This window comes from Ovis canadensis, chromosome 14 (assembly GCF_042477335.2).
Source record: "Ovis canadensis isolate MfBH-ARS-UI-01 breed Bighorn chromosome 14, ARS-UI_OviCan_v2, whole genome shotgun sequence".
Classification (NCBI taxonomy): Eukaryota; Metazoa; Chordata; class Mammalia; order Artiodactyla; family Bovidae; genus Ovis; species Ovis canadensis.
The window spans coordinates 46,044,475-46,069,129 of NC_091258.1; the positions used below are offsets into that span (position 1 = coordinate 46,044,475).

At 40.9% G+C, this 24,655-nt stretch overlaps 1 long non-coding RNA gene across 1 annotated transcript in view; it reads left to right on the top strand.

Moving 5' to 3' along the window:
* Window positions 1–24,237, top strand: part of LOC138418062 (uncharacterized) — a 32,545-nt gene extending 8,308 nt beyond the window's left edge. The window contains exons 2-3 of the long non-coding RNA XR_011248399.1: window positions 22,688–22,807; window positions 23,525–24,237. This is a non-coding gene — a long non-coding RNA (uncharacterized lncRNA). The remainder of the gene's footprint in view (window positions 1–22,687; window positions 22,808–23,524) is intronic.
* The last annotated feature ends 418 nt before the right edge of the window (window positions 24,238–24,655 follow it).

A 24,655-nucleotide genomic window follows, 5' to 3' on the forward strand; every position in this document is an offset into this window, starting at 1 on the left:
TTTCCCTGATGATTAGTAATGTCGAGGTTCTTTTCATGTGAACCCCAGTGTTCATGCCGTTATATACAGTAGCCAGGGTATGGAAGCAACTTGTGTCCATTGACAGGTTAATGAATAAAGAAGCTGTGAGATGTACACACACACACACACACACACACAGGAAATATTACTCAGCCATAAAAAATAATGACATTTTGCCACTTGCCAATGTATGGGCCAAAGATTATTATGCTTAGTGAAATCAGTTAGGGAAAGACAAGTACTGTATGTTTTCACTTATATGTAGAATCTAAACAAAAGAAAACAAAAGAACATAACAAAACAGAAACAGACTCGCAGGTGCAGAGAGCAAACTAGTGGTTATCAGTGGAGAAAGGAGTAGGGGAAGGGGCAAGATAGAGGAAGGGGATTTAGAAGTACAAACTACTAGGTTTAAATTAAGTAAGATACCAGAATACACTGTGCCACACAGCAAATACAGCCAATGTTTTATAATAACTTTATGTGAAACATAATCTATAAAAGTGTTGAATTGTTACGTTGTTACACCTGAAGCTAGTATAATATTGTAAGTTGACTGTGTTTCCGTATAGAAAAATAAAGAATGGATGCATCCAGATTGTTGCAGTTTACCTGTCGACAGGGGCTGCTGGCTTGGATTAAGGCCATGGTGCAAGTTCTGGGTGTGTTTTGGATTGGAAGCAGGGCTTTGTGTTGAACTGGCTGTGGCGGGTGAGAGAACTCCCATGAATCATTCTCATGACTAACTCAAGCAGTTGGATAAAGGTGCTTATTATTGACCAGGAAGAGTCTGGAGAAGGACCAAGTGTGTGAGTTTGGGAACAGGTGTAGGAGGTAAGGTGCCCCAAGCTGCAGCTTTATGAGACCATCTTGGACACTAGGCTGCTCACTTTCCAGTACCCACAAATACCCTCCTGGGTCAGGAAGACAATGTCACCTGATGGTTAATGAGTTAAAAAAAGAGACTCCTTAGCTCTGACCAGACTCTGACTTTGGACAAACGCTTGCCCTGCTCTGAGCCACTTCTTGTCTCAAAGGAGGAGTTTGGCCCAAAGACTTCTACATTTCTGTTTCCCTCTAAAAGCCCGTAATTTCTGCATACGTTCACTCCAGGCACATTTTTCCAAAAGTATGTCCAAAGAATATTTTTATAGTCATTCTGTGTCAGTCAAGAGTCCTGTCTTGAGACACAGGTGAAATAGGATGCAGAGCAGTGGTAATGGCTAGGGGACACTCGGGGCATTCAGTCCACTCCAGAGCTCAGGGCAAAGCTCAGCCAGCTCCCCTGATGTTGCCTCTCAGGGCCGTTTGTCAACAATCCCTTGCTGGTCATGGCCTCCAAAGAGTTTTACCTGTTCACTTTCTCACCTGAAATGTCCATGCCATTACTCATCTCCTTCTCTGTTGCTGGCAGGGGAGGAGCAGAATTCCATGACACAGTCTACTTAGACGTGGAGCTACCTTAGTCTGAATCCTAGTTGTAACCCTTACTAGCTGTTGGCAGATATTTTTCTCCATGACCCTCATTTTCCACATCTATAAGATGGTAATAACATCTGTACCTCCTGCGGAGAATTGTTGAGTTAGAAAGGTGATAAATCAGAGTGCCTGGAATACAGTAAATACACAGTGAGTGTTTTTTTCTTCCCCTCTCTTCCCCCCTCATCTCACTCCTACTTCTCATTATCTTTCATTTCTCAGAATTGAACTAAGACATCAAACATTTCAGGAAAATATTTCCTGACCTTTCCTTTCCCACAAAGGGTGTTGTCTCTAATTTGATCTCGCCACAGTGTATCATATCCCCTATGCTCATCTGTCCCACTGCAGTCCCTTTGTGGGAGAGGTCTAGAGACCAACAATCACTGATACTTCGTCACTGTCTCTCAAGCACACAGGCATACAGTAGGTGTTCAATTAATGTTTGCTAACATTTACTGCCAAAGAGGATGTTTAAGGAAGGCATCCTCAAAGAGAGACAATGACCAAAGAGGAGGGGGAGAAAAAATGACCTATGCCCGCTCCTCTAAAGAGATTTTGGCATAGAATATGGAGAAGAACGTGGCAACCCACTTCAGTGTTCTTGCCTGGAGAATCCCAGGGACGGGGTGGGGTGGGGGGGGGGGCTGGTGGGCTGCCGTCTATGGGGTCGCACAGAGCTGGACACGACTGAAGCAACTTAGCAGCAGCAGCAGCAGCAGCAGCAGCATGAAGGGAAAAGAGCGTAAAAGCGGAATCCATTAAATGGCCCCAACTGCATTAGTAGTTCTCTGTTATGTGGCATACTCATTTAGTCTTCAGTACAAGCAGTTCTTGATTGACTAAGAAGTGTTTATCAGAAGAAGCAAAATTTATGGTGTGTATTTGCAGTCTGATTTGCTCTCCTTCTGTAGCTTTGCTTATATCTATGGAAAAAATAGCAAAACGCACCCAGACAGTCTTAATTTCTTTATGTCAGTTGAGTCACAGCAGCAGACATTGGAAGATGTGCTGTAAAACACTCAGTCATCAGATAAAACAGTTTGGGACGTGGCAGAGTTTTTCTAGCTAAAAGTTTGCATATTTACAAAAAGATTCTGGTGGAACAAATAGAGATGTAGCCAGACCAGCACTTTTAAGTAGGTATGATTTCAAAGCAGAAAGGCAACTGAAAATAGCAGCCAGTCCTTTCCAGCCCCTTCCTAATAACCCTGTTTCTCACCCTCATGCCCAGCACCTAGTAATTGCTTTTCCACGATAAACATCTTTTCCTTTCCTTTTGTTAACAGCGTGGCTTCTGGAATAGTTATACATTTCATTTGGCCCATGTCTGTCTGAAATATCAAGTCATAAGTGAGCAGAAGTAGCAGCAGCATCCTAAGTAGTTACTAGAAGGGAGGTGCCGTCCCTATATTATTACTGAGTATAATTACACTCATTTTATGGATGAGGAAGTCTTATGCCAGGTGGTAAACTGTATGTCCAAGTTGGTACAGCTTAGACATTGTGGAGCTTGGGTGTGTCCCTAGAGCCTTCTCGTTTCAGTACACCCTGGTATTTCTCAGATGTAAGCTGACAAGCTTTCTGTCTGCTGAGGTGATAACTTCCTGTAAACTGGACATTGAACATCTTCTAATGTATCTGTATCCTGAAGCCAAATGCACGGAAACCTGTTCGACTCTGCCAGTGTCCGCATGCGCATAGCATCATCTGCTTTGCATGTATTCCTTCCACTGCTTAGAAAACGTGTGCCCTTTCATACTCTTAATTCCAGTTTATTCTTTGAAAATTTCATGCTCAAGTGTCCTACCCTCCAGAAATATTTTCCTGATACCCCTTACTGCCCCTTTCTCCCCTGCTGCCGGTATAAACTCAGCATTCTTCCTTTGTGTCCTGTGCAACCCCCATGTGCCTAATTCCCAAGACCTTCCTCGACATACAATGAGGTTATGTCCCCTGCAGCCTGTCCTAACTTGAAAGTAGTGTTAAGTCAAAAATGTTTTTAATAAATAACCTTCCTCGGGGTGGCTCAGATGGTAAAGAATTTGCCTTCAATGCAGGGGACCTGGGTTCAATCTCTGGGTTGGGAAGATCCCCTAGAGAAGGGCACGGCAACCCTCTCCAGTATCCTTGCTTGGGAAATCCCATAGACAGAGGAGCCTGGCGGGCTATAGTCCATGGGGGTCGCAAAAGTCAGACACAACTGAGCGACTAACACTTTCACTTGAACCTAACCTAGAGAACGTTGTAATTGAGCCTAACCTACCTTACACATTCAGCCTACGGCTGGGTAAAATCAATTTATCACAAAGCTTATTTTATGATAAAGTGTTGAATATCCCTAATTCATTGAATGCTGTGCTGAAACTGAAGCACAGAATGGTGGTTCATTGGTCATTTAGGGAACTTTCAGGTAGCTGACTGCGAGCTGAGACTTGCTGCCCTGCCCAGTGTCACAGGGGACTATCAGACCATATATCACTAACGCTAGAAAATGTCAAAAATCAAGAATTCCAGGTACAGTTTCTACTGAATGTGTATTACTTTTGCACCATTGTAAAGTCAAAAAATTGTAAGTTGGGGACAGTATTCAGTAATTGACCCATCATTAAAAATAATTTCTCTCAGGCTCGTATTTCTTTAAGGGCAGAGGCCATAATTTACATGTAGTTTAAGGATACATATTCCCAGGTACATGCATATCCCTGGAACCTGTCACAGACTTTGGCAAGTAGTCTGTATCTATACATGTGAAGATATAATAAGGATAGGGGTCATTCACCTATAGTCACCTGACCCATGGAAGCAGTTTATGTGGAAACTCATTTAAATGTCATAATATGCATGTGAGACTAAAACTGTTTAACTAGGATTATTCTTAGCAGGAGAGGGAGAGAGAGCAAGAAATATGTACAAAAATATATATGTAAATTGTATATAGACATACAAATGCACATACACATATAAACTTACCAGCATAGACACACACATGTCACAGGTCTGGATGTCTTACTTAATCACACGCTCAGTGAGATTCCACATGCAGAGCTCGCCGGTTTGTTTACCGTATTGTTGCACACGGCACAGACCACAGGCGGTTCTCTGCTCTCTGTGTTCCGCCGTAGACTGTGTCAGACTGGGCGTCACACCGGTCAGGACACTGAAGAGCCGGGATGCGGACTGCATGGAGAGAAGATCTGAGCACGGATTGTTTGGAGAAGAGAATGCTCTGGGGGAACACGATCACTTTGTTCAGATATCTAAAGCGCTGTCAGGAACAAGAGTGATTGGATTCACCTTGGTTGGCCCCCGGGGGTACAAAACTGGGACTAATGGACAGAAACCTCGGGGAGGGAGAGTGCTGCTCCGTCTAAGGAAAGATGCGTGGCCCAACGGGTCTCTGTCGCAGATCTCATGCTCAGAACAGAGAGCTTCAGTCCACGTCAGATGCAGGAACTCAGACTGTACGTCTCTCTGACAGGTGCTGTCATTATTGCACAGGGGGCTTCTGCTGTGGGTAGGAGAGGATGTTATAGGAACCCCATGATCTCATCTAAATACCAGTTTTAATAGAAATTTTACAGAGTCTCCATATGGAGTCCCATATGCCTCAGACAGAGTTTTATTTTCTGCTACTATGGCTACCACCACTGTTATGATTAGTATTGATTGTCGTAGAATAGGTGCTGTTTGCAGGGTAGGTACTGTGTAAAAGGCACATATTGCTGCGCGGGATACTTCCAGCATCGCATGCACCGTGCCCTTATACCTGCACAGCAGTCCTGAGTGGTCAAGCGCTCAACTGTTTTGCAGTCATGAGGAACTGAAGCCCTGGCAGGGTGGAACAGTCTGCTCCTGCTCAGCCAGATACCAGTGCTCCAGCCCATGTACTCACGGCGAAATTAGCTACCTCTCTTCTTTACAGAGAGGGTGGGGAGAAGGAAAGGGAGGAAAGAAGAGGTGAGAAGAAGAAACCAATCAATGGAGAGGAACAACATGACAATCTTATACTTCACTCAGATTTGGGAAAAGGTGATACTCTGTTCCCCAAAGGTTCTAATTTCTTGAGTGTCTGAGTGCATATTGCTGGTTGTGTACATTGCCGTGATCAAAGACAGGTTTGTTTGATTCCTGCTGTGATGAATCTACTTAATTCTGTGGCCACTGCATCCTTCAAAGGAAGCACTGGCTCATAATTGTATGAGAAAGGTCAATTTACATGTGTGGCATATCCATATCTTCTCCTAAGGAGGAATCAGAAGGGACTTAGGTAGGGCAGGTAGAAGAACTTGAATAGGATTTGGAAAGTCAAAGATGGTGAGAAGATTTGGGGGTAATATCTGCCTCAAGAATAGGAAGATTAAACAGATATCTGAAAACATAATTCTAAGCAATTTTAATAGTCTCTTCTCCCAAGGACCTTAGAAGCTCAATTTGGTTGAGCTGGTTCAGACACATACTCCAGCCTTAGTGGAATAATATATGGAATGTGACTCAACGGACATGAGTTTGAGCAAGCTCCAGGAGTTGGTGATGGACAGGGAAGCCTGGCATGCTGCAGTCCACGGGGTGGGAAAGAGTCAGACAGGACTGAGCAACTGAACTGAATAAGTTCTCAAGCCTTTTTTTCAAGTATGATGTTCTCTTTACATGTCATATATTCTCCAGACGTCTTTCAAAACCTGTCACCCCTACCAAGTCATGTTTGATAATGATTTTATGATGCTGAGTTGTTTTGGGACGTGGGATATTGAAAAGGATTGAGGATCTGAGTTGACATTGGTAGAAAAGCCTGGCAAGTTCCCACTACAGAGAAAGATGACTTTCCATGTAGCTTATGAACTAAAGGTGGAGGAAACATTTGGATTACAGATAACAAAAGTGGAATACTGACGTCAAACTGTTAGGGTTGTTTAGGGGATTAAACAAAAAGCAAATGTAAACTGTATGGAAATAGTAAATACTCAACATGTGTTTACTATCTTCATATAGTAAAAGTGAAAGTGAAAGTCGCTCAGTCGTGTCCGACTCTTTGTTATCTGTTTAGTCCATGGAATTCTCCAGGCCAAAATACTGGAGTAGGTAGCCTTTCCCTTCTCCAGGGGATCTTCCCAACCCAGGGGTTGAACTGGGGTCTCCTGCATTGCAGGAGGATTCTTTACCAACTGAGCTATCAGGGAAACCCACTGTCTTCTTATGGGAAAGCCAGTTCATAACTCTTCATAAGAAACTAGACATGTTATTGAAGTTGATAAGAATGAGAAGTCTAAGAAGAGTGTGTGTGTGTGTGTGTGTGTGTGTGCGTGCGTGCGTGCGTGTGTGTGTGTGTGTTCAGGGAGGGGGGAATTGCATGAAAAGATCTGTTACAGTTGTCACTGGCTTAAAGCTCCACATTCAGAAAACAAAGATCATGGCACCCGGTCCCATCACTTCATGGGAAATAGATGGGGAAACAGTGTCAGACTTTATTTTGGGGGGGCTCCAAAATCACTGCAGATGGTGATTGCAGCTATGAAATTAAAAGACACTTACTCCTTGGAAGAAAAGTTATGACCAACCTAGATAGCATATTCAAAAGCAGAGACATTACTTTGCCGACTAAGGTTCGTCTAGTGAAGGCTATGGCTTTTCCTGTGGTCATGTATGGATGTGAGAGTTGGACTGTGAAGAAGGCTGAGTGCCAAAGAATTGATGGTTTTGAACTGTGGTGTTGGAGAAGACTCTTGAGAGTCCCTTGGACTGCAAGGAGATCCAACCAATCCATTCGGAAGGAGATCAGCCCTGGGATTTCTTTGGAAGGAATGAAGCTAAGGCTAAAACTTCAGTACTTTGGCCACCTCATGAGAAGAGTTGACTCATTGGAAAAGACTCTGATGCAGGGAGGGATTGGGGGCAGGAGGAGAAGGGGACGACTGAGGATAAGATGGCTGGATGGCATCACTGACTCGATGGACATGAGTCTGAATGAACTCTGGGAGTTGGTGATGGACAGGGAGGCCTGGTGTGCTGTGATTCACGGGGTCGCAAAGAGTCAGACATGACTGAGCAACTGAACTGAACTGACTGAGCTGACTCAGTGGTAAAAAATCCACCTACTAGTACAGGAAACGGGTTAAATGCCTGGGTAGGAAATATCCCCTGGAGGAGGGAATGGCAACCCAAGCCAGTATACTTGCCTGGAAAATTCCAAGGAGCCTGATGAGTTACCATCCATGGGGTCGCAAAGAGTTTGACACAGCTGAGCATGCACACACACACACACACACACACACACACACACACGGAGAAGGAGAGCACAGAAGATCAAGGCTGTCAGTGTCTCAGACTCACAGCCTGTGCACCTTCCCTGCGATACAGTCAGTCCTGTCCAAGGGCAGGGAGGTTCATGGGGGCAGGTCTGGCCTCTGTTTCACCTTCCGGGCCTTGCTGAGACACATGGTAAATCTGTCTGTCATTTCCTGCTCCCCTCTCTTTTGATAGCCACACTTGTCTTCAAACACATTAATATAAGCAGTTCTGCTACAGCCAAACCTTTCTGTTGCCCAAGAATCGTTCATCCCTTTGTGATGATCACCTACCATTTATTTTAAGGTTTTCAATCTTGTTGCTTCTGCTTTAAGTTCTGAAGACAGGATAGTGGGAACTTACCAAAATCCCAAAGATGGGTGAATTTCCCAATGTGAAGTTCAAGTTCTTAGGAAAGGAAGCTTGCCTCCCTCATAGTCTTTATCCCTGGAGTTTCTGGTGCAGAACAAGGCACAGAAGAGTCGCTCAGTAAACACTCCAGTATCTCCTGGCGTCTGCTTGAAGGAAGAGTCTGTATTCCATTTCATGCATTTCTTATTACAAAAACTTTTGCCTTATTCTTAAAGTCTGTTATTGTTAGGTGCATTTTCTTATGTTCCAGTAAATTAAAATTGGTAGCAACTTAATCTTTCTCTCTCCAAACACATTTGTAATGCTTGGTGTTTTTTATCCTGTTGTTCTCCGGGTGTCATATATCATTATACTATGTAGCATTTCTTAAAGAAAAAGCCTACAGAAAGTGTATTTTTTCATTTGAAAATCCTTTATTAGTGTGGCCTATAGCAATTAAAGCTTGAAATTAGAATTAAGGATCGTGCATTTTGATGCGAGCGACCATATAGACGTATTAACATTGTGGCAGGGTTTTGCTTTGCAGGCACAAAGGTGTCTTTAGGAAATATAATACTCATTTTTTGCCTGATTAATTATAGCAGAGGCGTAACAAAATATATATTGTGTGTTGGAACATTGTACCATTTGCAGAATTAGAAGTCATGGTTAAGCTGAGGTATGAATCCAAAACATTCTGTGAGAAACTCACAGAGCAAGTATGAAATTTGCTTTTGAAATATTTTTGGTAAAGAGAATTCATGCACTTAAAACGTGAAGAAATACATGTAAGAACACAGTTCACAGTTTAAAATAGTCTTGAGTTCTCCTCTCAGCTGCTCGGATCTACCATGGCTTTTGATCTGTGTAACTTCAGAGGATATTCTGATAATGATTCATAATAAATAATATGTAACATGTAATATAAACATAATAATAGTTACTGTTTTACTTTTTAAATTTTTTTAAATTTTATTTATTTAGTTGGCTGCCTCAGGGATGGTGACATAGGTTTTGGGAGGAGAGTGAATGTCTTTGCCAGTGGTCAGGTTTTGAGAATCGTTTACCTCTCAGTTTCTTTCTTTGGAAGTTTGTGGCTATGGTGTGATACAGATAGATTGCATCTTCTAGTTTCCTGGGAAGCCGCACCCTTACTGTGCCAGCCCTCCTGTGGCACAGGGCGCTTGTTCTTGCTCTCTCTTTGACTGTGGTCCTAGTGGCAAATGTGCAGCTCTTGTATGGCCGCCGACAGTCCTGCTGCCAGTTCCCTTCGTTGCTCTTTAATTCCTTCAAGAAGGCATTATTTATGTTGTTCCTAGCCAGGATGGTTTGTATTCCCAGCTAGGGGCCAACATAATGCCTGCTGATACTTCGAAGACAAAGGTTTTGAGGTTCTAGCCTCTAGAGGTTGTGAGGTGAGTTGAGTCAGACTGCCTCGCTTCTGCTCCAAGCTCCATCCTGTACTATGTCAGGTAAGTGACTTAACCTCTTTGAACCTTATTTCCATCTTCAGTAAAATGAGGGTAAGTTATCTTGGGACCATCATATGTATTAAAAATGTAATCTGCATTCAGTACTTAGCACAGGAGCTGGCATATGGGGAGCAACCAATAAGCTTTGTCTACTGTTTGTAATGGGATGTCTTTAAGACCGCTGATCTGCCTATATCTAATAAAGAGAACTCTTCTGCGTTGCCTCACCCAGTGAAATGGATTTTACCATTATTATGCTGAGAGAGAAGCCTTATTCCATACCTTCATATGAATCAATTTCAGTTCATTTCCCCACCTTCTTGTAAAGCCAGCTTTGACCCTGTCTTTCAACTCAAAATGATGATTTTATGAAAGTTAAAATGAAATTAGCAAAATGGTACTTTTCAGTCAAGGAAAAGTCTGTCAGCTGAAAAAGCATGAACAATAACTCACATTTCTCCTACTGCACCCTACATGCAGTTGTGTGTTATCTAACAACAGGGGAATGTTAAATCATACAATGTAAACTTCCTTCCCCCAGAGTAGCAAGTGAGCTATTTTCATCTTTCTGTTGTGACACCATTTTTTAGATTGTGTCAGCATGCTTATTATCAATTTACCTTTTCACAATCTGTGTTTATTTTCTTCCAGTTGGTTGAGATCTCTCCCCCAAGATTGTCTAGGCATTTCCCTGGGTGTCCAGGTTGGATTTGGGCTTGAAAATGTGCTTTCTTGCTCAAATACTAATACAATGTGAGCACTACCCACCCAAAAGGCTCATGATATATATTGGCAAAGAAGTATATAGTGTTACATTCAGCATGTATTCCTAGACATTCTCAAGTAATAATCTGTTTAGCTGTGTTTAACTGATCACTTACAAAACTAATTTGGCCATGAAAAATTTATTTTCACAAGAAGGGGTGTTTCAGAGAATGATGTATTTGGCAGGATTATGGGTAAGATTGATAAGTTATGGTAGTTGGCCTGTTCCTCAGGTTTAGAAAGATAATAATAAAGAAGCTATTGCTTGGTTTGATCTGATTTTCCAAAGCCAGTGGGGACCATAAACACATAACTCTAATCTGGTTGATGGGGTTGGGACCAGGGTGAGGAAACGGAGGCCCTTGTCATAGGTAGATATCCCACCATTTCAGGAGGTACCACAAAACTCAGTAATCCAAGTAATATTTCAACGCAGTATTTTTTTTTAATGCAAAACTTCTGTGATGGACTGAGTGGCAAATTTCAAATAAAGGCAGGATCAATATTATTTTTTTTATTTTGCTTTTGGTGGTAATATGGCTCTGTATGTACCGTTACTGTTATTTTCTTCACGTGAAATTTTGGTGTTTTGTCCTTCATGGGTTTTTTTGCATGCAGTTGAACATTTAAACAAAAGAAGAAATGGCAGAGGTCAGGGGCAAAGAAGCACATCATCAAAAGCTGAACTTGAGAGTGGAGACAAGGAACCATAATGCCCGGAAAGGGAAGAAAGAAAACAGAGGTTGGGCGAGTGGCCTGAATGAATAGCAGCCGAAGGGCTTCTGTCTGTAACTGGAAACAAGCGCATCAAACGTATGCATAAAAAATGGGACCAAAGCACATTCGTTCAACTCCAGGTGTTTTTCCTGGCTCTTCTTCTTTGGCGACTTTCTTGGGGAAAGAAGACTTGAAATATAAGATCCAAATAGAGATCCTGTCTGTTAATGTACTTGTTCACAGTGCTGATGGACTGGCCAGGATGTGCAGTACATTTTGGATGCTTTTATAGAAAAGCTAAGACTTATTTTTCTAATAACTCTTTCATCTGCAGCATCTAGTTGTTCCATTAGGAAAACTAAAATAGCTCGTGGAATTGCTTTTTGTCCTTCTACAATAACAGACACCGCAGTGAGCTCGTCGCTTTGGGATATATGTAGAATATGACGTGGATACAATGAGAAAAGAAAACTGTCTCTTCACTCCACACCCTTTTGGCAGAAGGACATTTTTTGACATCTCCTTCATGTTTCCAGGTCAGAGAACATCTTCCCTTGTGTGAACAGAAGAGAGATAATTTATAACAACATATGCTGAAATAATGTACTGTGATCTCTTTGAGGGCAAATATCATCTATAAATAATTTTAACAACTCACAAAAAGTCTTGGCCATACTTAGCATGGCATTTTTTGTGTTTTGGGTTTGTTTTTTTTTTTTGATTGCTTTACTTTTTTTTCACCTGGATACACTAGATGCTGCTGCTTTTGTTGTTGAGGTGGAGAGACACTCTAGATGTTTCTTTTATTGTTGGGATGTGTTGTCAGAGTAGGCTACATTAAACTGTGATAATAAATGTTCCCAGTGCTAGTGACTCAGAAAATGGAGATTCTGCCTTTTCATATGCTGCATGTCCACTGAGGGTCAGCTATAGCTCTGCTGTCTGTCATCTTTTCTCTGGGATCCAAGCTAATAGGGCGGTCTTCCTTTGGTTGTCGTGACTTCGAGGACAACAGGGTGTGACTACCCAAGCTTCTGCTCAGAAGTGACACGTTGCTTTGTCCACAGTTCATTGGCCAAAACAATTCACATGGCCCTTAGTGTTGAACAGAGTAGGCCTGTGTAATCTCCCTTTAGGGAGAGTCCCTGCAGCAGCAACACTGTACTGGCATAAATGGCAGGAAAGAATACTCTACAGGTGACTGAACAAAGGAAAAGAGAGCTAATATCTCTATAATTTCCCAGGAACCCTATATGCTGTTCTCATTCAGTTGTCGTTCAGGCTTGACCACAACCGTAGGGAGTACCTTCTGTTGTTCCTATAGGTGAAGAAGCTGAGTTCAGGTTGACTCGGCAACCTGGTGTTTGAATCCATGGCCAACCAACTCAAAGGCCATGCTCTTCCCAAAGACAACATGGTGAAGCCCACACTTGTGTGTGGACAAAGTGAGGTCTGAAACTATTTTGAAAATCATTTTTTAATAAGGCAATCCAATATGAATACTCAAATTAATAGACAGATGGAAGGCATATCCTGTAAAAACTGGTGGAAAAGATTAAATTCTGGAAGCAGAGTGGTATTAAAAATAGCAGTCACTCCATGTCATGCATTTTCCATATGAAAAAACATCTGGGCCTCACTGACCATCAAAACAAGGGTGATCCAACTCCTTTAAGGAAAGTAATTTTTTTAAAAATCACTGTATTTCTAGAGTATTTGACATAGAACTGAACATGTATTTCTAGAAATGACTGGTAACAGAGAATTAATAAGAATAAATTTATTAATAGTGCAAGAAAAGAGTTTACGAAGACAATACATAAATATTAAAGTCAAGGCTGGCTAAGGAGATGCAGTATTGGAGTACAGCTAGGTTTAAGCCCTCTGTAATACTGTATAAACAGTCTTTCAAATCTCAGAGAACTTACCACTCTCCCACCTATTCTGTTTTCAGCCAGTCCTCTTCTCTCGCATTTCCAACTCACAAGCAAACACTGTCAGATTCATCTCTGAAATACTGTAAATCCAAACATTCTCCATGTTCTCACAGCCATCTTTGAGTCCAGGCTACTGATTTCTTACCTGACTCTGTTTTGCCTACCTGCTCCCAGCTCTTCCCCCATCACAGCAGCCAGAATGACCCTTTAAAGATCTATCATGTCACACCTAAGCTCAGAATCTTCCAAATGTCCATTAGCTCTTACAGTAAAAAAAAGCCAGAGTCCTAAAAATTGTTTTCCAGGTTCACAAGACTCCCCTGCTACTAACTCCCAAAGCTCTGACCTCCTTTCCTACCTTTTTCTCCCCCCTCACTTATTTCAATTCTCATGTGCTTCCTTTTCTCCTTAAAGACCCCACGTACACTGAAGGCCTTTGCATCTAGGGTTCTCTGCCTGAATGCTTGACTGCAGTCATCTACCTGGAACCCCACTTCCTGCATCCCTCTACTCAAACATTCTCTTTTCTAACAGGCTTTTCTTGACCAACACATATAAAATAATTCAACAGCCCTCTGCTCCCTTACCTATTTCTGGTATCCCAGAAGCCAAGTTATGTATTTATTAAAAAAAAAACTTAAAAAAATGAAGTTTAATTGAAATATAATATTGGATTAATTTTAGGTGTTACATATATATATGTTATATATGTATGGAATCTGAAAAAGAATATGAAAACATATGTATTCTTTTTCAGATTCTTTATAGGTTATTACAGAATAATGAAGATGGTTCCCTGTGTTATACAGTAGATCTTGTTAGTTATCTATTTTATGTAGAGTAGTGTATATATGTTCATTCCAAATGCCTAATTTATCCCTCCCCTCCTGGAAAGGTAACCTTGGTAACCCAAAGTTTGTTTTCAGTGTATATGTCTATTTCTACTGTATGTATATATATATATATATATATATATATATATATATATATATATACACTTGTATATATATATATACAATATATATATTGTGAATATATATATATTCACTTGTATTTTTTTTTTAGATTCCACGTATAAGCAATATCATAGGATGTTTGCCTGTGTCTGACTTACATCACGTGGTATGATAGTCTCTAGGTCTATCCGTGTTGCTGCAAGTGGCATTGTTCTGTTCTTTTTTATGGCAGAGTGATACTCCATAGTATATATGTAACATATTTTCTTTATCCATTCTTCTGTTGATGACACTTAGGTTGCTTCCATGTCTTGGATTAAATAGTGCTGCAGTGAACACTGGGATGCATGTATCTTTTCAAATTAGGGTTTTCTCCAAAACTAAGTTATATATTTAAAGAGGAAGGGAGTTTATCAGTTGCCACTGATGTGATCAAGTGCAGTGAGGACTAATAAATGACCGTTGTATTGGTGACAGAAGTAATTGACAGTTGTTCCAGGGGAGTGGTCACATTAAAAACTGGAATGGGTGCAAGGAAGAGGACCAGGAAGGAGAGAAATCAAGACAGTGAATGTACATCTAGTTCCAGGAGTTCTCCTGCAACGGGAAACAGAGGTGTTGGGCAATAGTTTAAGGAGGTTCTGGGATAAAAGAAGCGCTTTTGGTCAAATGGGAAATGTTACAGTGATCTAGTCTGACGACGATGAAATAAATAGGGGAAAGCTGATAATACAGAAAAGAGAGAAGATAACAGTAAAAGAGAGATCCCTAGTTAGGTGAGAGAAGGCCCAGGTCATATTGAAAAAATTGGTCTGCAAAGCTTGTAATTTCACTTGCCATACAGAAGCAATGACACACCTTTGCTGATAGTGATAGAGACTTCGGAATATTTGGTGATGGGCACAAGTAGAACTTCTTTTCTGAATATAGCTCCTATTTTTTTTCAGTGAATCAAGAGAAATCTTTTTTTTTTTTCCCCAAGTCAAATAGCAATAAATCATAGAGCTGTCTGGATGCCAGGTTCTAAACTGTGTTCTTTCCATGACACCACAATGGTATTACCTAGCCTTTTTCAGAGTAAGGAACAAAAACTTACCTGTTTTAGACATCCTCATGTAGTGTTAATATTCTGAAGAAAGGTCATCATTCAATTACCAAAGCTCATATTGGAACCATTTTAATGGGCTAGAGGCATGCATTGAACTTTTCTAATTATGCAATAGTTATCTCTTTTAACTGATTTCCTACAGTTTCCAAAGCTTAATAATAATAATAACCTATTTTTCATAGCAAGATTATGGAGATCAGTATTAAGGTCAGCATCAGTAGCACCACTCAGCCAGAGTAAGAAATTTCACCATCATTTTACCTTTCGCTCCTAGCATGGTTCACACAGCTCACTAAATATTTGGTAGATGAAAGGAGATCACTTGTCTTATGAATTTCATGACTTCGCTGACTTTCAGCTGAGTTGCAGCAAACAGAAAACCTGTCCGAAAGTGGCCTAAATGATACTACTGTTTCAAGTCCAAGACAGTTTAATTCATTGACTCAACATCATCCCAGTGGGTCAGGTTTCCAACAGCTCCACATGTTGCCACCCTTAATTTAGCTTGTCTGAATAAGGCATGTTGGCTCATGCAACTGGAATGCTAGAGCCTCAACTAAGGGAACATTTCTGTCTAGTGTCTCTTTAAAATCAAATAGAGCTTTCCCAGAAGTTCTCCCAGGGCCTGACTGTAGTTTGACCTTGAGTTTGTACCCATATACACCAGATCTTTCAGTTAGCAAGATAAATGAGACTACCATAATATGGCCTAAGACCAAGAAAGATTCAGATCACGAGGTTGAGGTAGGCTGTCACTCTGGTGACATGGCCATGTAGGGAATACTGAAGACAAGATCAAAGTGATCAAGGAAGAAGGGAAATGGGAATGTCTGCAGGTGGGCAGTCAGTCATCGCTCATGTCCAAGTGGAAGAGCTGGGATTTGAACCTAGATTTGAAAGATTTACGAGTCCACAATTTTCTGTCCTTGAGAAAATTTCTTATCATTTTCCTCTTTGTTTCCGTGTCCTTCTTTTCCCCTTTCACCACCTCTTTCTTTTTGTCTTTTCCTCCTCTGTCTCCTCCTCCTTTTTCTCTCTCACTCCCCTTCTTCTCCCCCCACCCCATCCACTTTTGCTCTGAGTGGTCCAGGAGCCAATGCCAATTAGGTAGCTATTCCTCACGTAGTACCTTAAATTATCCCATAGATGGCCAGATTTTTGAAGAAAAAAAACAAAACAAAACATAGGCCTAAGCACAGTGTAGTTCATGTAGGATTAGTCTAGGGTCATCCTAGATTTTTTGACCTTGGACTTTATTGATCTTGGTTGCAAATTAATTATTTTATCAAGTCATTAAATAGACCTTATACTGATGGGAATTTACATGTAAAACTTGAAATCACATTTGAAGAGGTCATGGATTCAATTTTTAGCACTGTTCTTTGTCTGATGATGATTCTGTGTCTGTGATACCCTGCATGACCTGAGCAAGGTCAAGGTCAGGTCAAGTTTATCTCTTAATTGAAATTGATTGAAGGGGAATCCTTCTATATAATGCAGAGAATTTAAATGGTCTCAGGTTCTATCCGATGGGTCCTTCCCTCATCTTACTGATTCTCTGACCTCACCTTCTACCACCTGTTCTGATTGGCGTTTCTTTTACACAGTTCTTGTAGTCATGCTCTGTGGCCTTTGTAGTAACCAATCTTTGGCCTGGAATCAATACCACCTTAGTTTGAAGTCTTCCTTGACTCCCATTTACAAATTCACTCTCCTGCCTCCTAAAGACTTACACAACCTTTTCCACTTTCTGGATTAGCACCCCCCCAGCCCCTCCCCCCCCCAGCCCCTTCCCACCCCCCACCCCTGGCTCTAAAGATTTTACAGCACGGGGCACAGTATTTGTAAAGTTATAGTCTTCTTTCTTCCCCCTCCAGAAAGTAAGCTCCAATAGGCTGCTTTTTTTTTTTTCTTCTAATTTATTCCTTGTTATATCCCAGTTACCCAGAACAGTATCTAGTCTGTGGTAGGAAATCAGTGCTTCAGGAATAAATAAGTAAATTGTAATCCTTATTTTCAAGAAGCTTCCTATTTATTGGAAAAGGCATGCAGACCAGCAAAACAGATGGCTAATTGGGTAACTGATGAACACAGCAGCCATCTAACCATCCACCAAATGGGTCTCACCACTTGAGTCTTAAGAACATCCTGCAAAGCTTGGCTCCCTGAGACCCTCTTCCAGCTCACCAGTTCAGCCTGATGTTTTGGAGTGTATTATTAAACTCTTTGATCCTCAGTTTTCCCATATGTGAATGGATTTTTTTTTTTTTTGAGGAATTAGAAAATCTCTGTAAAATCCTTAACACAGTGCTTGACATAGAATAAGTGCTCGACACGTGCAGTCTTATAAATAGAAAAAAGAGCTAGGTTCTGTGGGGGCACCCGTGAGCTCCGTGTGGACAGTTCAGGAAAACGAGGATATAAACCTGAAACTCAGGAGCTTTGCAGTCAGGTATGCCCATTTTAAAAAGTGTGAGTATGTTAAGTTTTAAGTCCCTTGAAACTTTTTAGTATAGGGAGACACACCATTATTCCTCTTTATCTCTGATCATCAATCCATGTTAAACTTAAGTGATTGGTATAGGAACAAAATCACTTCCCAGGGGCTAAAGAACTAGCAAGTGGGATACGCTTAAAGAAGCACATTTAGATTTACTTTCTACTATAATTTTTTCAGGGGCTTCCCTGGTATCTCAAACGGTAAAGAAATCTGCCTGCAATGCAGGAGACCCAGGTTTAATCCCTGGGTCAGGAAGATTCCCCTGGAGAAGGAAATGGCTATCCACTCCAATATTCTTGCCTGGAGAATCCCATGGACAGAAGAGCCTGGTGGGCTGCAGTCCATGGGGTCACAGAGGATCGGACACGACTGAGCGACTAACACTTCACTGTAATTTTCCTCTTGTTTCACGTGCTAAGAAGGCAAAAACAGGGGAGTTCAGAATTATAATTCAACATAATATTATGCAATTAAATGTCATCACGTGGTGTATAGGTGATTTCTATAATATCAAAATTTCTACATCATTGTAATTTTTTTTTTACTTTCAAAGTAGAGGATATGATACTTTGTTCTGCTTAGCTGTACATGCATACCATCAAGACTCTGAGTCTGTGATTTGCAGAGTAGGTACACAGAGAGCATCAGAGTTCAAAACTATACACCCACGGTGATTTGTTTTTGCCAATAAGACACAGCTTGTGTCAAGGGAAGGGAAAAAATGCGCACATTATTTCACTTCATAACAATTATCTGGGAAATGTTGAGTTGCTGTTATTCTGCATTAGTTCTACTTGCACTTCGTGGATGAAAGCAGAATTAAAAGGTGACATTTGGGCCATTTCCTAAAAAAATGTGGTTTCTCAGTCTTTAAATACATTTCCTGAGCTTGTGTTTTCATCTAGGCAACTTTGCTACTTTAATGTTGTTTAAAATTAAATTTGTTCTTTGGTTCGTTACAATGCTTAGCAACTTAATAAGTTTATAAATCATAATTAACTACTACTCTCTGTTCTATTACCCTTTTGAATTGCCTTCTTTTTTACTTTTTTTTTTCCTTTTCCCATGTAATTTGCCACGTGTACTTTATTTCAGAGATGAGTAGACCTCACTTTCAAGGGGTGGTGGGTTGGCTTCACAGGAAATGTGTGACTGTATCATGAGTGATACACATGTAAGGGTGTGAATCCACATGCTTGCATGTGTGTGTGAACACAGATGTGTACATTAATACTTAATTGACTTTCAGGGAGTACTTTTTTTTTTTTTTTTTTAAGATTTTCCTCTACTTTGCTGGGTGCAATATCTGAAACGTTGATTCCAGAGCTCCATCAGGGACTTTTTATTTCTGTACGATAAAAGGAAGTCAAATAAAGTATAATGAGTTTTCAAACACTTCAGCAAAGCTTTAAAATGTTCAAAGAAAGAGTCAAAAGGCCTGAGTCATTAGGAGTCTACTTAGGGAATGTGGGTGAGCGTCATTACAAGGCACACCACAGGGGGCAGAAAGGATCCCTGCCAGTGCCTCCTCATTGTATCACAACACACAGATCTTCCCTAGAGGCTTATCTGTTAATAGAAAGAGTCTGACTTTGGCAAGACGAGATGCAGGGGCAAGTGGTTATAATGAAAGGCTTAAGTGTACTGACACATTTGCAAGGCCTTCCTCATCCCCTGGCCAGCCCCACCCCCACAAGCATTCTTGTTCCTCTGTTGCTGCCTTTTTCACACACTTGTCCACACAGTTCTTTCTAAAATAATTTTAAGGTGTCTGTTTGTTTGTGTATGTCTGGCTAAGCTGGGTCTTCATTGCTGCCTGCGGGCTTTCTCCAGCTGCAGAGAGCAGGGCCTCGTCCAGCTGCGGTGCTCAGGCTTCTCGCTGTGGTGGTTTCTCAGTTCCTGAGCACAGGCCCTAGGGGCACGGGCGTCAGGAGTTGTGGCGCGTGAACAGCTCAGTTGCTCTGCTGCGTGCGGAATCCTACAGACCAGGGATTGAGCCTGTGTCCTCTGCGTTGACAGGTGAATTCTTAACCCCTGGACTACCAGAGAAGTCCCTCCATGTTGTTCCTAAGCCTGGGACATTTATATTTTTTCCCCTAAACCTCTACTCTTCTGTCTCCTGGCCATTACGGATTTTTTCCCCCTTTTTCATTCTTGTTAAGATCATTTACGTCTTATACTGATGCCAAAACAATTTGACAGTGATTTATGTTGACAATATATGTAGTTGATCTCAAGAACTTTTTACAGTTATCTCCTGTTTCCCATAAGTATTGCTTTTACCTCTGTAAGACATGAGGACGTATACCGCTTATTTCCTCTGGCCTCTTCTCCACTCTCAAAGGTATGGTGGTGAGTTGTTGATAGAGGCTACATTCATTTCTTGGTTTATTTTGCAACCTTCTATGCGGCATGTCCATTGCATGAGACCATCTTCTGTACTGACTTTTAATTGATGCCACTAAGAACCCACAGGATCTGACACTTCTTTGCCCCTGAATTGCTGACAGGCACATCCTCCGCCTCTGGATGGCCAGGCCAAGTCAACCCCCGGAACAGCTCCATCCATGGGCGCATTCACAGATTAGGACTTTTTAAAACAGTACACTGTGATGACCCTCTTGACCCTTAGGGAACTCCAACAGATTTTACCTTGTACCCTTGATCTCTGGCCTAGTATATTTGGTTTCTATCCTGATAGTCAGTCCCACATGTAGATAATGATCTTCATAGATACCCTTACAGCTAAGAATTTACTTGAATGCCTGTAGGTATTAGGCCCTTTTTGTCTTTATATCATATGGTAGGTCTATGAATTTAAGCCCTGCTGATACCAGTCATGAAAATGATTCCAAATTAAAAGTTTATGCTAAGCAGGAGCAATTCAACCTTCTGGACTGGGAGGAGCTCTAGATAAATGTTGTTATAGATTAAAGGGAAATAACAGAAACCCAACACTTCTCAAGAAAATCCTTTCTTTTGAGGTATCAATTATGCTAACAAGGATATAGAGTGTACTGGGTCATAGTACTGCCTCTCTCACAAATCTTGAGAAGTATTAAATATGCCTCTTCCTTTCTTTGAGACTTAATTTGCATGTTAAAAAATTTTTTTAAAGGAAATGGGGTGTGGCTATTGTTGTTGTTTTAATATTTCCTAGCTCTCATATCACATTCTGGACCTGCTGTGTTACATTACTAAGGTGTGATACAGGAAGGAATTTCGTCAACATTTCTATAATCTACCATATTACAGCTCAGGTTTGATGTGAGAGAGTTAGAGAAAATAAGGTATAAAAGCCTTAAAACAGCAGATAGTAAGCTTTAGGTCTTATTATACACAAGTATCTGATTTATCTGTATTAATGTATCAAATTAAAATCTGAACAATACATTTACTATCTATTTTTACTGTATTGGTTTTTGAAAAACAGTAAAACCTTTTCTTCCCTCCAGAGGCAGGATAGAGAAGATAACTTCTATGAAGTCTGTATTGGTCAGGTAGCTTACATGATGTGATGCTGAGGAAGTACTCTCAAACCTCAGTAGTTTACAACCACGGATTGTTATCATTCATTTTACATGGCCATCATGTGTTCAGTGTGGCCTGTACTGTGCTACTTTTATGCCGGAACTCAAGCTGAAAGAAGAGTTTCTGTTGGGAATATTGGCAGTCTTATGCCAGAGGGACTGTGCATCTTGGGACCACATGATGAAGTGTAGATTTCTCCTTAATTTTGAACATGTCATTTCCACTCACATTGCATTCACCATGCAAATCACATGGCCAGCCAAAAGGCAGTGAAGCCAGAGTATTTAATGCTTACCAAGATAGACATAGGAGATACTTGAGACCCCCATATCAAAGGACGTAAAACAAAGGCAGTCATCCAATAGATGAAAAGCAGTTTGCACAAAATACCAGTACACTGGCCCCTACCCGATCATTAACTTACTCTGTGGTCCTAAGCAGTCCACATACTCTTTCTACGAATGGGGACATTTTAAAACTTAAAGTAGAATATTAGGGTTTTTTGTTTTTTTTTTGGCTTACTTTCTGAAATTGATAGTAGGAAGAGATAGGGTAATAAAAGTGTCAAAGTGTTGTGCAAATCAGGTGAAACCTAAATAAAATTTCAGTGGGATCTAGGTATCAGATGCCACTGTGTTTATTCACTCCCACAGATCAGAAATTATCTTAGACAGGGAGACCCACTGTGCTATAACCTGGCAATATCTGTAGCATGGAGTAAGAAGTGAAGATTTGCTTCATCTTGGAAGAATTCTAATTTACAGAATTGATTTCAAAGAGATGTCCAACACCACTTTAAGTGTAGAGGAATTCTGCTCTGTTATGATCAATCTTCAGACACAAGTACGAACTGGCCGTATTGTTGAAGAGAAATCTTACCTCTAGGTGAAATCAAAGTGTCCCCAGAGCCATGCCCCCTCTGAAGGTGCAGGAGAAAGATCTGCTGCAGGTCTTTCTCCTAGATTCAGGTAGCTCCCTGACTTGTGGCAGCATACCTCCAGTCTTTACATGGAGTTTTTCCTGTGTGCATTTCTATCTGTGCCCGAAATTTCTCCTTTGTTTATAAGGACACCAGTCATACTGTAGGGGCTTCCCAAGTGTCTCAGTGGTAAAGAATCTGTCTGCCAGTGCAGGAGCCTCAGGAGACGCCGCTTCGATCCCTAGGTCAGGAAGATCCCCAGGTCAGGAAGATCCCCTGGGGGAGGAAATGGCAACCCGCTCCAGTATTCTTGCTGGTATAATCCCATGGACAGAGGAGCCTGGTGGGCTACAGTGTATGGGGTCACGAAGAGTCAGACACAACTGAGCGACTGAACACGAATGCAGTCATATTGTATTAGTGCCCACCCTAACGAACTCATCATAACTAATTATATCTACAATGACCGTATTTCCAAGTAAGGTGACATCCTGAGGCACTGAGGGTCAGGACATCAATATATGAATTTCTGGGGACACAATTCAAGCTATAACAAGACCTGACAATTTGCTGTATGATTTTAATTGAAGCATTTCACTCTTCTATCCTTCAACAATGGTTTCTTTAACTTGACATCTCTTTGCAGGAAAATGTCAAGAAGCAGCCTCTATTTCAACTCTCTAAGGTTGTGAGATACCAGACTCTGAATTAATCTCGTGGAGGAGAAAACCAAGCGAGGTGGCCTGAAAGTATTTGCCCTGCTGAGGTAAGAATCCACAAGAGCTGTTGTTTTCTCTCACAAGACTTTGACCTAGAGAGAGGATCATAAAATAACTGAGTCGAAAGACACTTTCACAATCATCTAGAGGAAGCCACCTTCCTTGTCAAGTGGTTTTCTGGTTTGCACAGACACTTTGAGTAGCCAGAAATGCAGGCTTTACAGATGGTGCTGCTGCTGCTTCTGCTGCTGCTAAGTCGCATCCGTCGTGTCCGACTCTGTGCGACCCCATAGACGGCAGCCCACCAGGCTCCTCTGTCCCTGGGATTCTCCAGGCAAGAACACTGGAGTGGGTTGCCATTGCTAGTGGTAAAGAATCTGCCTCCCAGTGCCGGAGACCTAAGAGACGTAGGTTTGATCCCTGGGTTGGGAAGGCTCCCTGGAGGAGGAAATGGTAACCTGCTCCAGTATTCTAGGAGAATCCCATGGACAGAGGAGCCTGGTGGGCTGCAGTCCATGGGGTCACAGAGAGTCGATCACGACTGAGTGAGCGCAGCACAGCCGGAGACGCACTAGCGCTAAGGCAGTCTTCTTTATGGTGTGATACTTGGGGATGATCAGACCGTCTTTCTAAGGTGGGACCAACTGTGCTCAGGCATAGTTTCAAATTTAATTCTTGGTGATGAGAGTGAGGTAATAATGTCATCCCGTTAAAACCAGTGTCAGCTCCCTTTCCTTATTTTTGATGATCCTTATTTTTGACAGCATCAGGAGAAAATTTGAAGCTACAGTCGCTAGGGAGAGGAGACAGTTTGGATGTTCCTGGCTCTTTCTCCTTCAGTCTACATTCCAAGTTACTCGGCTCTCAGTCTAAACCACACAGAAGTCAAAAGAGTGACCCAGCCTATTCAGAACTCATTGAACTAAGAGGAAAGCCATGGTTAAGATATTCTATGTGGTATATGTAAGCCATGGCATTTTTACTGTTTTACTGTTTCAGTTAAAGTAATTTAAAGAAAAAAATTACCTTTGTACTACATTTAGGAGGACAAATTAATTATGACATGCTTAGAAACCATTAATATGTGTGGATTCCTATCAAGTAATTATTCAAACCCACACATTCACAAAAAAAGAGAAAGAAATAGATTCTCGCTAGAAATTTACATATATAAATTTGAAAAGTTCATTTCTAAACTGCTATGATTTATTACACCCACATCTTGATCATTTGAATTATGTATTAAACACATACTTTAAAAATACTTGTCATTATAATATGCTTTACACAACAATGTGTTATATTTCTTGCTGGGAAATCATTATTAATATATATTTATAGGACACATTCAAATGTATCAAGAAATGTAGATACATTTATTGGTAACAAGTGAAATTAATGAAGCATCTGTGAATGAGATTTTAATTTACTGTTACCTGAAACTTAATAAAACTTTAAAGCCTGATTTTTAAATTCATCAAGTTGCCAAAATATGAGTTTTTTTTTTCCTAAGGATAGAAGAGAAGGAAAATTAGCATGTTTCTACTTTCCTCCTAGCACAGAGCACAGTTTACTAAAGACTTCAATAAGAATATTACATTGTAGTGACCTGCAAAATAAAAGCAATCAGAATCTAGCCTAGGCAACCTACCAGCAAAATTATATATATATCTATATATACACATATGAAATTATATATATATATATATATATATAGCTACACACGCGCATATGAAATTGAGTATAATAGCTTTAAGTCAGCACACGGAGGTGAGACAAAAGAGAGATTACCAGAGAATAAGAACACAGAGCACAAAGAATGTTAATTACAGTATTATTTAAAATAGCATATTATAAAATCTCAATGAATCCTAATGAATCAGAGGATTTATTTG